General features: G+C 47.3%; 1 long non-coding RNA gene across 1 annotated transcript in view; it reads left to right on the top strand.

Annotated features, from left to right (window-relative positions):
* The first annotated feature begins 15,806 nt into the window (after nucleotides 1–15,806).
* LOC121098355 overlaps nucleotides 15,807–18,004 on the top strand; it is a 47,413-nt gene continuing 45,215 nt past the window's right edge. The window contains exon 1 of the long non-coding RNA XR_005831245.1: nucleotides 15,807–15,960. This is a non-coding gene — a long non-coding RNA (uncharacterized LOC121098355). The remainder of the gene's footprint in view (nucleotides 15,961–18,004) is intronic.

The raw sequence follows: 18,004 nt of genomic DNA on the forward strand, positions 1-18,004 counted from the left end.
ACCTGATCTGGTTTTAGCAGATACTGTCTTTTGAGATGGAAAAGTCAGATGGGGGTGTGGAGTTATGCAGAAACATGAGATTACTGAGGTGCAGCGATTGTGTGAACGCTGCATGCGTGACCTCGTCAGTGAAAGGCAGGCTACTATACGGTATTTACGTTTGTCCTCTATGATTTAAGTCCTCCAGCTAAATATAGGAAAATAACATGGCAAAACAAACCAGGAGGAGGTCCTTGAATAGCAGCAACAGATACCCCAGCACACAGCAACCAGCCGAGTCACCAGTCTTTGAGGAGCAGGTAATGTGGTCATGAGGGCAATCCTTCTCGGTAGCTCAGCTTGTGAGCAAAGACTAAGGGCAATGTCAGCAGGGGATGGGAAGATTCAACCGAGCCACCTTCCTACGCATAAGATGATTAAATAGGTGATACAGTGCACATATAGCATAGATACCGTAGACATATAACATAGAGCCTTTCATCCTGAAACCTGTTTTTTCTTTTAAATGCCTTTGTCCTAGTAGGTGATGATCTGTTCAAAATTATTCATCTTTTCCACCGTGCTCTGGACATGAGGTAGTAGACAAAACCTCAAGTACTGAGGATGAATCAATCTTGCTCAAGCGATTATCGTTGATCACGGATAGCAGAAATCCCTGACTGCTCTGGCAGCTGGGGGACCCATAAGCACCCCAACAAGGGGAAAGCTGTTGAGCAAGGAGTGATTTGCCAAGGGCACATCCTTGTGCTCCTTGCAGACCAGGGGTTCAAAATCTGGAACTCGCATCGGGCAGTTACTGATCGCATTTTCCTGCCCTTGAAACTCTTCACCCAGACGTCAAACAGGAGTTGGTTTTTTTGTTGTTTTTTTTTTCCCTCTACTATGAAAAGTTTTTCAGGACAGGAAAACTGTTTCCTGTCCAGACCAGACACTGGCTTCCTGCAAACTCTCCAGTAGATCATGTAATCCTACGCCCCTATTTGTAAAATGAAGATGATCGACTGCCTTTGTCTCCTTTACTTAAATGTACAAGCTGTCGACCTTAATACACGCACGTGACCAGGCATAACTCTGCCCTGATCTCATATAGCACTGTGGTAATACTCATAAATAATGACAGAGTTACGAAAGTAGGATTTACAGTAATGCGTCAGAGCAGAGAATGACAAAATTGCCTGGGTTTACTCTTGATTTACATGAGTATAAACAAGGCCAGACTTTTGCCCTAATTCTGCAGCAGGGCTCTGGTTTGTGTGTCTGTGTTCCCTCTTCTCAGCCCCCTCCTAGCCTCATACGTGGAAATTCATTTATTTTAACACAGTGAACTTGCAAACAAAAGTTTCCTCAAGCCACGCAGCCCTGTGGGCTCTGCTCGGAGGCAGCCAGGCTACAGGTGATGGATAGGGATGTGATGACAGGACACGGCTGCACGCACAGTGGGCACGACCCGGCTGGCACAGGAGAGCCAAGCAGAGCAAGCCTGTGGCTGCCCATACGCATCCATGAGCACACCAAGGATGGGATACTCAGTATGCTTCACCCTCCAGGAAAACAGATATAAACCCATCTAAAACGGCTTCTGCTCTGGCAAGACAGAGGAACTGAAATGGTTAACTGGCTGCTTTAAGGATGAGCTCCGGTTACACAGAGAAATGTTTTTTATATGTATTTTTCTTACGTTATGGACATGGACCGCAAATGCAAATGCTCGGAAACTGGAATTGGTGTAGGTTAGACCCAATGCTTCTGTGCTGGTATATTTTACAACTGGTCCAAGAACCGGTGGGGCTTCTGCCCGTGTTGCAGAACGAGCCATCCTCCCAGCCGCATGAGGAGGTGTGCTGCACGGTAAGCTCAGCAGCAGTGCTGGGGAAAGGGGCAGATCATGGGACTTACTCCTTCCCTCCTACAGCCCCAAGGCCTTCTCAGCAGCTGGAGGCTTATACCATGAGCCAGTGCTGACACACATGGTACCCGCTCCCATTTCAGTGGGCAAGACCAGAGCGTGGAGCCCCCGAGAAGCACTGCTCCCCTCCTCACGGCACCAGCTGGACAGGAGCTACCTCCCTGACCCTGCACCCCACAGGGATTCAGAAAAGCAACTCTCCACTTTTGGCCCCCAACAGCATTGCGGCCACCCTGTCCCATACATGCCACTTGTAATTATGTTAGTGGGACCACTGTCCTCGTGGGCCACCCTGGCGCATGTACAGCTCTGCAAAAGCATCTCAGCAGTGGCCACGGAGGGGGAATTGCATGCCACTGCAGAGCCATGGGAGGCAATAGGTACATCCCAGTGGTGGGTCTGCGCTCCTGACAGAACGGGGACAGGCTGGGATGACTCTCCAGTGAAAGTCACGGTGGAGAGAGAAGAAAAGCAGAGGCACCAGCCCCATGGAGGTTGGAGAGGGAGCTCCATCCCTCTCCGAGACAGACTGCTCACAGTGGCTGCCAGCAAGTGAGGGAATGGATGCGATGACCCAGGAGATGCCTCACTCCTGTGGGAAGGGGGATGGATGTGGAAAAGCCGGGTGGTTATGTAAGAAAACCACCTCTACGGCAGCGTTGCAGGAGTGTGGCGATAGCAAACAGTTAAGGATGACAGGCAGGCAAATCTGCTTACTTGGCTATTCCTCTGTCAGCCAGGCACTACTAACAACTTAAGTAGGAATGCTTTTTATAGCCAGGGTCTGAAATAACAGAATCATACTCAATTACACTTTATAAAGCGATACTTTCTACTCAAAGACCTTTGCAGAGAGCAGGCTCCTGCTGGCTTTTTGCCGTCGCTGCTGCAGTGCTTATTCCAGAACCACGCAGGGTAGGAGCCCAACCTTTCCCACGAGCTGCTTTCTCCTCTCTCCTTGCTCCTACATGGAGGTGCTGCAGCACACTGGTACTGTTTTCTCTTTGCATGACGGACTTATATTACAATAATTGCGAAAATTAGAGGAAATTAATTCTACCTATTCTGTTTCTGCAGGCTAAAGGTAATAAAAGTGTTATGTAAACCCCTGCGCCATGCAAGTGCAAAACGTCCTCTTTCTGTGCTAGCCGCCCTGCGCTGCTAACTCAAACAGAAGGCAGCATGGCTGCTAATTGCCTCAGACCCAGGGCTGGTCCATTAGGGCAGCATCACCAGCCTACACAGGGGAAGATTTTTGGTTTAATTGTACCCGCACAGTACTTTGCGCCACAATTTGCTCTGACACTGCAAACACATTAATTGTCCCAGCCAGCAGCTTTTCTGCTTCTCATTTCTATGCCGACTGCTCCCCCACGATTGGCTGGCTGGGAAATCCCCGCCAGCCAATCGACAGCCACTTTTCCATTCATGTCCTAGCAACAAGGCCTGTTCCAATCTTGCTCCAGCAAACTGACACCTGAAAAAATGACATCATGAAGAAGCGGGCGGCAGTGGGGCCAGGGCGCTTTTTTCAGCTGTCTGCTGCAGAGTTCATTTAAGGTGTTTCAGTCTCGATTCTTAAAGACACACCACGCTGACTGTCGGCTGCACTTTCCTCGGCTTCCCGGCCCCATATGTAGGTTAATAGTTTGCAGAAAACGCGTTTAAATCCTCTCCCCAGCTCACTCCCCCCAGCCAAGCACAATGCCACCACATTGCCTTTCCTGCTGCGCTGCAGCTGAGACAAACCCAGCTCGCCCAGCCCAAACACCCTCTGCAGCCCGCCGGCTGCCCACGCTCAAGGACCGCTTTGCGCTCCGGGTAAAATAAACCGGTGGGAATACCTGAGGCAGCACCTGCGAGACAGACAAAAACCCACGAGGTATCTTCCCAATCGTTTTACCCTGTATCTGACCAAATGCATCGCATCCCACCGTGCTGCTGGGGAAGGGAGGCAATATTTTAAGACATAAACAGCCCACTGAGATTGCAGTGTGTGAAAGGTGCACTTATATCGCTTGCTAAAAGGTTTTAGCAGAGGCTGCATACTGTTTTCTCGATGTAAAGATCAAAACCTTTTGCTTGCCTTCCTTGCTATCATTTTTAATTAATGAAGGCAGAAATGCCTGCAGATACGGAATCGGAGAGAACGCCCTCCCCATCTTTGTACTGTATTTCCTTCAGGGGGAAAAAAATGGCAGGGAAAAAAATCGTGATCAGCAAAGATTGTAATTGTACAACAGAACCAGGTGATTACCCACAACATTTCATAATTTTTCAAGGCATTGTGGACCACAGGGATGAGGGGGTTACATCTCAGGATTGGTCCACAGTTTATGTAAAACATTTTAGCACACCGGAAAATATACAGCAGAGAAAATCCAATTCCAGATGATTCAAAAGGCACAAAGACAATGGAAGAAAGGGACCAAGTTCAGCTCATTTAAATGTTGTTAATTGTTCATTCCCATAGTGAGATGGTTTCTTCTGCAAATGAGAGAGAACAAATCCTTTAACTTTTTTTTTTTATTAGCACCATGCCAGGACCCAAGTGAACCCAAATAATCTTAATCACTGAATAGTACTTGCTGTTTTATGGCTTTTTAAAGAAAGCAGGAGAAGAAAAAGAAGAAAAGCCGCAGATAAAGCCATACTGGCACAAAGAGCTGGAGCCGAGGTTGGAAGTCACTGCAATCTGCGCCCAGACCTCTTGGAGGTCTCGAGCACTGCTAGAGACCAGCAAACGGGGAAAAAAAACCCACATGCCTTTCGGGGGGAACAAAGTTTCATTTATTGCTCACCGGTGAGGGCTGCAAGGGCGGCGAGGGATGCAAGGGGGTGGCTATACCTCCAGCTACAGATCTGAATTATGCTCTAGGTGTGCACCACTTTATTTATTTTCCCGTGTTTAAACACAAACAACGTCTCATGATGCAGCAAACAGTTATATTAGAGCCGCAGGTCTGACTAAATTTTCAGCTCCTGAGAGCAATCGGGTTGGCAGGGGAGGTCGGAGGCTCTGGCAAGCTGCCCTCGCTCCCTGGAGCCATGCCTCCCGTGACTATATAAGGCCAGAGGAGGAGGAAGAAGGGGCACGAGAAGGAGAAATGTCGCACATACAAACGTGAACATTTAGCAGAGGCAGGAACCCATCTAAATCCAGTTTGTCACAGGCGGCGGGAAGGCGGCTGGGGTCACAGACCTGGCCGCCAGCCTCAGGCGCCCGTCGCAGGCTCCCTGCGCTTCTCCAGCCCCTGGCTCCCGGCAGCGGGTCCCTCCCTCCCCTCTGCAGCTGCTTCCCTAGGTCTTGGGCTGCGGGTGCTAAAGCAAAACGAGATGGTCGGAGGGGTAAGGGACTCTCCGCCTGGCTGGGCAACAGTGCCCCTACGTCTGTCCCACCTGTGGGCTTGAAATGCCCGCACACCGTTACTGATCCTCCCCCACCCCCGGCAGCCCGCACCCGTTCTGCCTTGGCTTAGCCCTGCAGAGCAGCAGCAGCAGCAGCAGCAGCAGCCAGCCTGGTACTTGCCACTGGCAACAAATAAACAGAAGCAAGGTAAAGACGTTTTTCAAAGGAAACCAGAAAACCCCTCGGACATAGTTGAAAAACACAGAGAAAAATAAACTCAGCTTTGCAATTACTTGCCCTCGCACCTCCTCATCTGGACTCCAGGAGGAATTCCTGGGTCCCAGCCGCACTCAGACCAGCTGAGGATGCAGCCCTGCTGGGACGGGAGCAGGGGATGAGACTTGTACTGAGGACCAGCCACAGGCTGGGACTGTTCCTGCCATGGCACTTCAGCTAGTGAAGAGACCTGGAAAATGGTAACACTTCATCTTCCCTGCTCTCTTCCTGAGCACACTGCCGTTTGGTGTAGCCTGAGGTCTCCCCTACCATGTCTTTTGCTGGACAGACAGCAACCTGGCTGAACTCATGCACTGGATGCACAGAGGAAAAAGCATCCATTTCCCTAGCAGGAATGATGCTAGAAGCAAGGAATGTGATCACAGCCATATTCTCGCTGCAATGCTGCTAGGATAAGTACCCCTGCACATTCAGGCTGTTGCAGAGGGCAAGGCTCTAGCTCTTCTCTAAGGACTGGCCATCCCATTTAATTTTCCATACCTCCAATTCTACCGCTCCTCTGTAAAATGGAAATACATTCAATATTTGCAAATCATCGGGCTCTCAAAGGAATCACTGTCATTAATAGCTTTATACATCACAGACAAAACATTTGGTTTTGTCATTAGAAGAGACAGTCTCCACAAACCGAAACGCAACATCTCTGTTGTCTGCCTGACAGTGTTTTTGCCCTGATCCAAAGTACGCTGAGGGAAACGGGAGTCTGTTTGTTTCAATGGACTTTGGAACAGGCCCCTCATGCAATATGCATTTAGTCATATAGTGCTCACAGAAAAGGATCCTGAATGAGACAAAATATCTAATCAACTGCATTTACCCCATGCTTCAGGCACCCACCTGCACCAGGATTATATTTGATAGCATGCAAACTGTACCAGAGTTTTCTCTATAGCATCAATCATGACATTATGCTGCCGTATTTTGAATTGGTTAGAGAAGCAGTTTATAATTGGAGATGACTTCAAGTTAGGAAGCAACTGATTACAGAACAAGAACTTTGTAACTCCACAGAATTATAAACCCACGACTTGAGTGAATAATGTGCAAATTTAAATTATGCATCATTAAAATGGCTGCCATACCCCACTTTGGAGATAGTAAAATACGCTAGTGAGAGTTGTGGTGGATCCTGAAATCTTTATGAATGAAAATGTCATCTTAAGTACATATGCAGTCCCATTACTTGTAAATGGAAAGGTGCTATTTAAAAATCTCAAAATACTTCAGTCATATGGAGGAGGTCTCTCTTTTTTTTTTTTTTTTTTAAGTGAAATATAGATCTGACAATAAAGCAGAACTGGAAGTATTTGGGAGAGCTGCTAGCCTGTGATTTTCTGGGCAGAAGTTACATTCCCCTGATGCTATAACCAGCATGATTTGGGGAAGTTTTTGCATGGTGGGTGTCAAACTTAAGAAGTTGTCATGCTCTTATTTCCATCCTACATTTTCCATAATGACCTTGACAGAGAGTATGTTTATTAAATTTGTGGACAACACAGAGCTGGGAGAGACCGCCAGTATGTTAAGGGCAGAATTAGCCTTCAAAATGATCTGGATAAATTGAGAAATTGTCTGAAATAACTGGATGAAGTCCAATAGGGATATAAGTGCTAGATATTGGACACAGGCAGGAATATTCAAAGCATAAATAAACCCCAGGCTCTGCAGAAAAAGACCCAGCAGGCAGAGTGGATAACAAGCTGAAGGCGAGTCAGTAATACGGCGCTGGGGTGGGTAAGCCTGGTGGGACGGAGCCTGCCGGGTACATGGAGGAACATTTTTGCTCACCTGCTAACTGCTGAGGATTCAGCTACAGCACTAGATCTAGCTCAAGGTTCTGAGCTTGCAGACAGGTGGAGACCCTCTGGAGGAGCTCAGAAAGGGTGCTCACATCCTGGGAAAATGACGTACAAGGAAAGCTAGAAAGTAATTGGAGCTGTTTAGCCTGCCAAAGATAAAAAGGTGCAGGGTGGGGCGGGGTGGGGTTGGGGGTATAATACACAATCACCTTTTCCAGATAAACAAAAGATTTCTGGAAAACAAATGCGAAGTAATAAAATCACATTTTAGCAAAGACTTGGTGCCACCATTCAGGTTGGGGAAATTTGTTCTTCCCTGAACAAAAGGTTGGCTGTCTTTGCTCATTGGGCTTTTAATATATTTTTTTTTTCTTTTCCAGAAATGAGATACTGAGAAGCCAAGATTATGACAAAATACAGAGTAGTATCACTTCCATGTCAAGACAGAGGGGTAGCTGTGTCCTCACTGAGACTTCAGTACCCTGAATTTAGATCCTTGTGTGTCTCCTACAATTCCTATGTCTGGCCTTGGTCAACCCACCCTAGCTATAACCACATCTTGTGTGTGAGCTCCAGAACCCACCATGTCCCAGAGGCACCCCCAAACAGTGCCTTAGCCCCCTCTTCCAGCATTGCCATCCACACCCGCCCTCCAAACAGAGCCCTCAGTGGAGATGGACATTTCTGGAGGGTGATGCAACCCACCAGGATCTTGGCTGGGATAACTTGCCTACCACAAGTGTCTGTCTCCTTGCTCCTGAGCTGAGCCTTGTCTGTTGCCTCAAAGTGATGCCTGACTTCTGGAGAGCTGCAGCAAGGTGTGGTGATCTCCTTGCGCCATTCATTTTCCCTCACGTAAATCAGGGTACTTCCTATTTTACAGGTGCTGCCTTGCTGATGGCAAAGTGCTTGCAGAGCATGGCATTACCAGCTGGAGAGCCGTGTTCAAACCAAAAAGCTGCATTTCCTGTGGCTTAAAGCATGTTCTGGCACTCAGGAGGTGATGATTTTCTTTCCTAGTATGCCACTAAGCCTACAGATGATCCTGAGCATCTCCCCTGCCCCTGTTTCCCTCAGCCATAGAGGAGATGCAACACCAGCATCCCAGTACTAAGAGCCTAGCGTGAAAGGTATCCTGCAAGAGCAAGGTGTTATCCTTCTTCATCAGTAATTATCCTCATTTACCAGCAGATCACCTCAGCATTTCTGCTTCCTCCTCTGGAGGGTAAAGCCCTACTTGCAAACACGTGCAAAGTGATGAAGGTTTTATTTTCTCTGGCATGCTCGACAGCATCCTAGATTTTTATGTAAAGGACAATGCTTCAGGGATACTACTTCCAAGAGGGTAGGGAGTGCTTCATTCTCCCTTTATTCCTAAAGAAAACATGTGCTACCCCAATATTAGGCCTTTGAATATATTGGTACTGCAGATATAAAGCACAAAATGGCAAATTCCTGATAAATACAGCCAAGTATTCAAGAACTGTGCTCGTTTCCCTGTTCCACAAGTACTTTAATTGCTTTGGGGGCAAAGTAATGTAAGATCTGCTTTTTCTCAGGGCATTACCATCACCTCAGAAGTGAAATACCATGAGGAGATCATAAATGTGTCCTTGAGGTGCAAAAGAAAGGCAATGAAAAATATAAGCACAAATAAAAACACTGGCTTAGGCTGCATACCCTGAATATTAATATTTTCCAAAATAATGTCATTTTTTTAAGCGTAAGGATATATTGCTTTATAGATAACTGTTAACCTGACACCAACCGATAAAAGTAATCGTAACTTGGGGGCTATTCTCTTCCAGGGAATGTTTAAATAATAACAATAATAATAATCAGAAATCATTGTGAGTTTTCCCAGAGGGAAATCCTAACACTTTGGCAGGTAGTTGGCTTCACGTTCAGGTTCTCCACCTGAATTTTCCAGGCACGCTGTGACCCAGCAGTTCTGCCATCAGGAGCCAGCGGCCACGTCCACCCCGCCTGCAGTAGCTACAGATGAGTTGGAGGCCAGGTTCTCCAAGCCAGAAGACTCAAAGTCAATCGTGTCGGCACACTGGCATGCCCGGCTTGGAAAGCCATTTTTCCCTCACAGACCAAAGCTCAAGCGAGAGGCAGTGTATTGGGGTGCGGGGGGTCGGCCATCGGGGCTCCAGCCCTGAGCAAACATGGTGCGACTGCTGGGTGTCTGTCACCTCCGCACTGTCCCTGGAAGTCAGGAAGGCTTAAACCACTTGACTCTGGCTCTGGGAAGCAGAAAATAAACTGGACTGACTTCCCCTCTTTTGCTGAGCTGTTGTGTTAGACCAGTTAAAAGTGGAAGCTTCAGAAAAATTACAGAGATTTTCCTCTTTTAAAATATACCCTGCTTGGGGTTGGCTTTACTACATTTTTTTTCAGACGTGACACAGAACTTTGTTAAGGACACATTATTTGGCTGCAAAGTCAAGTATCTGAAAGTCCAGTATGCCAAAATTCAAACTGCCCGTGCAACTCAGTCCACCTCCCTTTGTGCCTATATGTTACTGGGCAAGCTTTTATGATTGTCATAGAGTTGTAGAAGTGGAAGTATCAGACAGGCTTAATGGTGAATTAATCATCATTATCATAATAGGCCCCGTCCATAACGCACACAGTCCAAATTATGCCAAGGACTGCGCTTGCCCTGCAGTCACTGTTCCTGACATTTTATGCATGAGCCCTGGCATGAAGACAGCAAGAGGCATAAAGTGCAAAATCCTGAGCCAAATCCTAAAGACCTGCTCCTGCAAACTTCACGTTGATGGGAGCATTGCCCGCTCCAGCAGCTCAGGATTTCTACAGGCGGCAGCTCCCTGAGAAAGGTTAAAAAAAAAAGAAAAAAGCAAAAAAAAAAAAAAAAAAGCATGTTGAATTCTACGGCCAAATTTACATCTGTGTCAGTATAAATGGAGCGGGTAACTAGCAAGTCCAGCAGAGGCTGGGAGAGCTGTCTGCAGTCAAGTATGCAAAGGGAGCGGAGGAAAGGCACTGCACTTTTTCAACCCCCTTTCTCACAGAGTGAAAAAAGCCTGGCCTAGCTCCCTGTGCCAGAGCCTGCCTCGAGTTTCTATGTCTCCCTACTATTCATTAGTGATTACATGCCCCCCGAACACCTGCGAGAGCAGCTCATAAAGCACGCATTCATGGGTCCTGGCAGCACCAGCATGGGAACTGCAGGCTACAGGGCGACAGTCATTGTATCTCCAGATAAAAACATTCTCTTACCGAGGCCTCTGAAAATAGAAGCTGGCTGTAATTTCAGTTCGGCACCACAGGGTATTTAAAAAAATAAAGAAAGAAGGGTTACTTCACCTTGGCCCCTTTTAAAGTCAGTTAAGTGCATGGCTGCGGTGCTGTCGGGAGCCCTCTGTACAGCAGCAGCCTCTGCTATACAGCAGGGGGAAATCACAGGGCTCCAAAACTGTTTGCTCGCTGGAGCATCTGGCAATGGTGCCATTTCTTCCCTTGCACAGCCATCCCCTGAAAGCTGCTCCTGCTCTCTGCAGTTTTGACAGGGGCTACTGTGTCAGGGTGGTCAGCAGCACAAGGTGAAAAAGAAAGGCAGTGGCTTCAATAGTCCCACTGGAAATATCAGAAAACTTAAAGAAAATAAAAAGATCATTAAAAAAAATAAAAAAGCACCTACAACACTTAAATAAATGCATGCCTAAGAAGTAGAAACAGCGGCAATGAAAAGTTAGATTACAATGGTGCCTCACATAGATCCGTGTTTCTTGGAAGGGTGTGCTGAGAAGCGTTGCAGCAGCTGTAGGTCGGCTGCTGTCAGGGACCGGCTCAAAGCATGCTCCCAGGCGTGGGCTGTGGGCCAGCGAGGTGCTGCGAGGCTTACAGGTGCTCACTGCCCGCCTGCAGCAGGGCCACGTCCCACTGACCCGCCGCAGGCGCATCGGTACCCTGCTGGCTGCCAATGCAGGGAAAGTCACTGCTGCAGGGAGATGCTGCCACGGGGAGAGGGAGCCCCGTATTTCAATAGCTGAGATGCCATAAAGGAGCCTAATTTTGTGCAATTGATGAGTCTGCTTCCTCAGAAAGCAGGTCTCACTCGTGCCCCACGTTTGGGAGTACAGAAAGCAGGACAGCAAAATGAACCACTCTAGGTCTGAAGTTCTTTCAAAGGTAAGCGACACAGCGCAAGGCCAGAGACAGCGCCTGCTGGCGCAGAGATCTGCGACACATGCAAGGACCCTGACCACTGGGACATGCTTCTGTTCAAGACTGTCACCTCCCGGGAGAGGTTTGGGGTGGTGGCTGTAGCGCCACAAGCACTGTAAGTGCAGGTGAAAGCACGTTTGTCTGCCACACGGGGATCTGAACGCACTGTGCACACACAGTCCAGCCCCGGAGTTCAAACTGCGTATGAGAAGTCCCTGCTTAGTCTCCCATGTTGGGCCCCTGAAGAGCAATGAAGATGAAAAATGCCTCACTGCAGTCTTTTTGCCGTTAGCGACACTGAGCTGCTCACTGCTCCAATTCATACGGGGCAAAGCACTCTAGAAATTGAGAGAGAAACGCTTCAGAAATACCTTTCTTTGCTGCTGACATAAAGCAAACTCAGGGGGGATGGGGAGGCTGCCAGAAGAGTTTGTGGTGTTGCTCAAAGCTACTAAAAGAGTGGCAGAAGAGACTGCAAGGGACACCTGGAGCCTTGCTGCTGTCAATGGATGGAAAGGGGTCTTGCGGAACCAGAATGGCATTCATTGCTTACACCAGAGCATCGCAGTGCTGTACACAAAAGATGACTAAATAAAGATAACAACATCTTTTGGGTGGGAAAACGCCCCTGCTGAGTTATCCAGCCTAAGGCTTCTGTGTGATGGCAGGGCTTACCAGATCATCCCCTGCCTAGGGTAAGCCCTAAAGCTGCCACAGTTCTGAGGCAGATCCACACATACCCAGAGCCTCCTTCATTATTAACGTAGTCTCCCCTCCCACCATGAAGATGCCACGTGTACAAAACACAGTGCTAAAAAACCAGGAGGTACAACCAAGAAGTCCTTGTATGCCGAGTCCCAGGCTAACAGTACGTATTTTAACATTTATGATTCTTGAGGGCATGTTGAAAACAACTGCATTTTTAAAAATCTGTTCACAGATTTGCTTGACACTGATTTCCCAGGCAGCCAACCTGGGAATCACCTCATCTAATTTTTATTCCCCTAAAAAATTCAATGTCTAGTCTGAAGTAGCTATTTAAACTCCCTCTCTAGTCAGCGCAGAGGCGTCGCTACCTCCAGAGGGTTGTTTCTCCCATCCTAAGACCTCCAAACCGTAGGATTAATGCAGAAACTGGCAAATAGTTACACAGTGGAAACACGTCAGGACCATTGCAGTTAAATGACCATCCAAGAGGAGCACCAGAGGGATCTTTAATGGCTGCACAAGGGCAGAAAGTTACTTTTGCACTTCAAAAGGGAGAGAAAAAAAGCTCTGGCAAACTCTTGCTGGAGCAGTGACTAGTGGAAAGAAAGCCATCCAAATTAAGTCACTCGTACCTTTCCAGAAGCACAGCTGCTGAGGACCTGCTGTTGGAGTCAGGGTGATGCTGCAATATGCCTGCCCTCGGCCCACACAGCCACTTCATGGACCACCCACAGACGATCTGGGGCCATCCCATCCATTCAAAGCTGCTGTGCATGCCCCACATCTAGGAGCCTATGTGCTCTGGTGGGCATACTCCTGCCCAGTGCCACCCTCCTGGGCTGGCTGCACAGCAAGAAAGACTGGCCTTTGGGGTCACCTGTGGTCTGACACTGTCCTTGGGTCAGTTGCTTTTGACTATTTGGATTGCCCCTGTCAGCACCGTGACTTTTAGGACTTCAGGAAGAGATGCCGCATGAATAGGAAGCTCTAGGAGGATGCCAGGCACAGTGACCTGCATTTCAGACCACAATCCTGGGGTCCTTTTGCAGAGAGGGAGGAAGACTCCAGGAGCTACAGCCACAGAGCTGGAGGCAGATATCTCCAAGATCAGTAGATTATATCCTACGTCCTGAGCTGTCTCAAAATTCTGCCATTTCTATTCACTTGCCATTCAGGAAAGTGAAGAAAATCGCATAATCTTTCAAAGAAGGAAAAAAGGAAAGGAAAATATGCAGCAAACTCTCCTGTGTGTGTTTTTGACTTAGTAATATCTGTACCCAATTTTCCCAAGAGACACAAACAAACACATGCTGAACCAGAATATCAATGAGGTCTTTTTTAGAGCAGGCACATTAAAATGCAAAACAGGAGATAATGAGATAAAGCAGCAACTTACAGGTTTCTTAATTCCAGATTTTTAAAGCCCATGAAATAGCTTTAGGAACATAACTGGGTTAAACCTAGTGGAGGGCTTGGCTGAGGGCAGTCTCCTCAAGCTTGTGAGGCTGAATGAATGAATGAATGAATGAGGGTAGAAAAAAGGAGCAGAGAGAGAGGAAAGGATATCAGGGACTCCAAGAGATGCAGGTAAGAGCATTTATTAGCTATGAGGTTGAATCCTCCTCTAAGGGATACTGTTCCACGCTTGCATGCCCTGGATTTGGAGGGGCAGATGCTGACACACGTACACCAGCAGCACAGAGACCTATGAAGGGAGAGGAGAGGCCGGGACAGCCGGTTCGGCTCAGTGCCCAGCCACGCACAGCTCTGGCTCAGAGCGATGCTGCTCATGGCAGAGTCAGCAACTGAACTCTCACATCCTGCATCTTGCCGTGATGCTTCATCCTCAGACTGCTGGTCCTCGCTGTTAGAGCAGTTTAACACAAACCATAACACAGCTACACTAAAAATCCTGTATATTTCCACTGGCACTGCTGGTGTGGGAGAGGACATAATCTCTGCCCCCTGAGAAGGGTGCCAGAGCATCCTTCCTGCATGTACACCCCTGGGATGGTGGGCGAATTTGGGCTCCAGGGCCAGCCTGCATTCAGCTGACAGCACGGCTGCAGCCTCAGAGGCTTTTCTGGACTCAGTGTGGCCACACTGAGAAGCAGAAAGCTGGTTTTGTTTCTCCTTTCAGAGCTCCATCCCCGCTGAACAGCTACATTTTTCCCCATATGTCTGCCTGCCTGTGCTCCTGCAGCCCTGTAGGTGACACTGTAAAATTCAGGGTCACTTTGAGGAGGTGACATTTCGGATACTGGTGCCAAAAAGATCATGAAAGGAAAATTAAAAGAAGAATGAATGAGAGCAAATGGAGAGAGGGGGAAAATATAAGAAAGAGCCATTATTTAACCAGACCTGGCCAAGGGTAAAGGTTTTAATTCTTTCCAAGTGCCATATGTGGTTGCCTATGGGGAAAAGGCAAAGCCATATTTATCTGACTGAACCAATAATTCATATCTGTTTCAGAAGCCGACTTTGGTGGATTGTAGATCTACAGCTGTTCCTAGTCTAGGTCCAGACTTTCCCGGTGGGAATCACTGTAGCAACACGTCTAACTTATAGGATTCATATGGAGGGGGATAGGAGACCCAGAACTGTAAATTCAAACCGTGTGTACATTACTTCTATGTATTCAATTCAAAAGCATTTAGGGCTTTTCAAAACAGTCCTTTCACTACAGGAAAACTCCCCCACACTCACAATTTAAAGGAAACAGATCTTTCATGTTTACCCTTCCTGTTTCTTGTAGGAGGTCTTGAAATAAAGGTAAGAATGCAAAGCCGTTTTATATTTTTCCAATAAAATTCAGAGCAGTTGCCCTGGTGCAGAGTGTATGTGTGTGCATGTGTGTGTGTAGGGGGATGGTGGACGTGTTACATGCTGCTGGGGAAAAATCACAATGTAGTGATTAAACAAAGAAAGCTCAAGAAATACTGTGACTTCCCTTATTTTGCTAAACACCATTTCAAGATTGTACTTCTCAAATTTGTTTTCCAACACACACGTCCCTTGCAGCTTACATACAATTCAAGAGTGACAGAAATATCTGTTAGGGACTCAGTTCATTAAAGTTAATAGAGCTCTAACATCTTTTAACAGCTGAAGCTTTGGCATATTCTTTTACTTGGATTGTTTGAGGAAGACCTACCTTTCTCTCAGGATGCTCAGAAGACCATCAAAACCTCTGTTGCTGATGGTCACACGGAGCTAACCAGGTCTCCATCACTCGTAATTTCTTGGTAAACTGACCCAGGAAAAGGGGAGGCACCAACCCAAACACGGAGACAGGGAAAAGAGATCCTCACCCAAACCCCATCAAGCTGACTGTCTGCAGGCCAGCTCAGAAAATGTCAAGAAGGACCATGCACTAAGGAACAGCACCTCCCTCCCTGTACCTGCAGCTGAATCCATGGCAGAGCCCCACAATCCCTGACTATAAACGCCACTGCCCGTAGAGAGAAAACTGTTCTGCCAAAGGGCCAAAGTACAAAGTCTGGCTTAAAACCAACTCTGTAACTTTCTCTCTTTAATGATTACAGCAGCAAGCTAGGTGCCTCACAGCTACCGCAGGAGGCCGAATTAGGCAGCACGAGTAGAGTCTTCCTGTGCCTGGCTCAAACACCCGTTCAGCCGTGCTGTGTGTGGTTACACAGTGGCTGTGTTTACCCTTAGGTACGGCAGCTTTACTCCTTGTGGAGGTGAGCAAACATTTCCCCCTCTCCTTCCTTCCAATGGGCGCTGGGAGGCTGATTGGTTTACGTTTTGTTTTCTACAAGATACTTGGGGATCCTGCGTTGAAAGGTGCAGGGGAGCCACTGCTATTGCTGTTAGCACCAGTACACAAGTGGTGGGTTGCCCTATACCGCTGTGTATCCTGTGCATTTGATCTTGTTTTTGTTTGCTTTCTGTCTTTTTGCTTGTTTCATGGATTATGTATGATCGCCATGTTAGGTCTCATTTCTCACTATGTCAAGGAGAATAATTTTGAACTCTGAGTTAATATGTGCTCTGTGTGTTGGAAAATAATCACTGCTGTGCTGTTCACCAGGCCAGATTCTCAACATGACAGAAATCTTCCCAAACCAGGGATGCCTTGTTCCTTTTACACCAGTGGAGGCTTCAGCCTGTCTTCTCATTCACTCCTGCCCTTCCCCTTCCTGAATCATCCTGCTTGTGGGCTCTCCCCACTTCACTATATACCAAATAAATGTAACATTAAAAGGGATGCAAGCAACTCCACAGATTCCACAATAAAAAGCTGAAGTTAGACACCTTGCGTGCTGCAGAACGATGGAGAGAAATTCTTTTTCTCCTTCTCCTAACACATGAGCTGGTAGGACGCTTTTTCTCCCACCACACTCTGCAGTGCAGAGTCTGGCCAGAGGTGGGAGGGGTAGATGATGAGACATGCGCTTCTAGCAAAGCAAGAAGTAATGGGGGGGGGGGGGGGGGGGGTGGAGAGAGAGAGATCCTAGATGGGCCAGGGCTGCTGCGTGCTTTGTGATAAGGATTCCCAGGCTAAGCTCACTATGGGGTTAAAAAATAAATAAATGGTGGTGGTGGCGGGGCTGAGACAATTAGCCAGAAAGTTGTATTTACAGCACTGTTCAGACAGGTAGGAGAGGGGCAAGATGGTAACTATGTCAAGTGTGAGGTTAATGTTAGGGGAGTTTTTAAACTTGAAGGTAACCGCATGGCAGTTTTGATGCAGATGTCAAATCTCTGCTTCCTGTAATATTGGTTGCCTACAGCCTTTGGCCTGAGAAGCATGAGGCTTACTTGAAACCATATGACAGTGCTGTTGTACTCCTGGAACCAAATGTTTAAAAATGTAGCATATTGGGTATGATACAGATGCATTTTAACAGAGGCATGGAACTTACATAGCTGCAACACAGTCATTATCAGCCCAAACCTTCACTTTGGCTGAGTGGTACTAACATCAGTAATTCAAAGAAATACCTGGGCTTGCAGGACTTCAAAGGATCTATAAGATTTTAGCTGAAACAGTCCTAGCTATGGATGAACATTTTCTTTTACGGATCCTAGCCCCTCCCTTTGAAAATACCAGTGAAAAGCTGTTGCTTAATACCGATAACTTTTCCTTTACATCTTACGAAGGATAAGGGGTGTGCGTGTGTCAGTGGGACTGCTCAGATACTTGGACCTAGATGAATGCTGGGACACATCCCTAGGTGGGGGGCAATGTTTCAGGACTCTCCCTTGACCCTCAGTTGAGCTAAAAACTGATGGCACTGTTGGTGCAGCAGGGGCAGGGTGGATGGTGGTAGAGAAAGGGGGGAAATACTTTTAACTACATTTTTGGCACAGCAGTCCTCCAAGAGAAATGTGCCATTACATTTCATGAGGAGGTTTTCGTCAAGAATATAGTTATTTAAAGCCCTGCTTTCAAAGCCTTTCTTGCTCTTCATCGGTAAATTGAAGCAGACAGAAAACTGCTTCTTTTTGAATTTCCCTGGCTGAGGTGTCATGTTGCGCTATGTGATAGATGGGACAGGGAACGACAAGTCGTGGCAATTACTACATCAGTGCTGGCTGATTCCAAAGGAGGTAGGTCTCGGCAAGAGTGGGATTTTACTCTTGGAAGACTGGATTAAGAAAAACTAAACCAAGTCAGAGCTGTTAACAGTAGTTCTTAGCACTGACATCAAGCTGCAGGCCTTCTGGGCCACACACTGAACAATAATACCTTTGTCCCCACGCAAGGTTACTGCAGTTGGC

The sequence above is a fragment of the Falco naumanni genome, chromosome 16 (assembly GCF_017639655.2).
Source record: "Falco naumanni isolate bFalNau1 chromosome 16, bFalNau1.pat, whole genome shotgun sequence".
Taxonomy (NCBI): Eukaryota; Metazoa; Chordata; class Aves; order Falconiformes; family Falconidae; genus Falco; species Falco naumanni.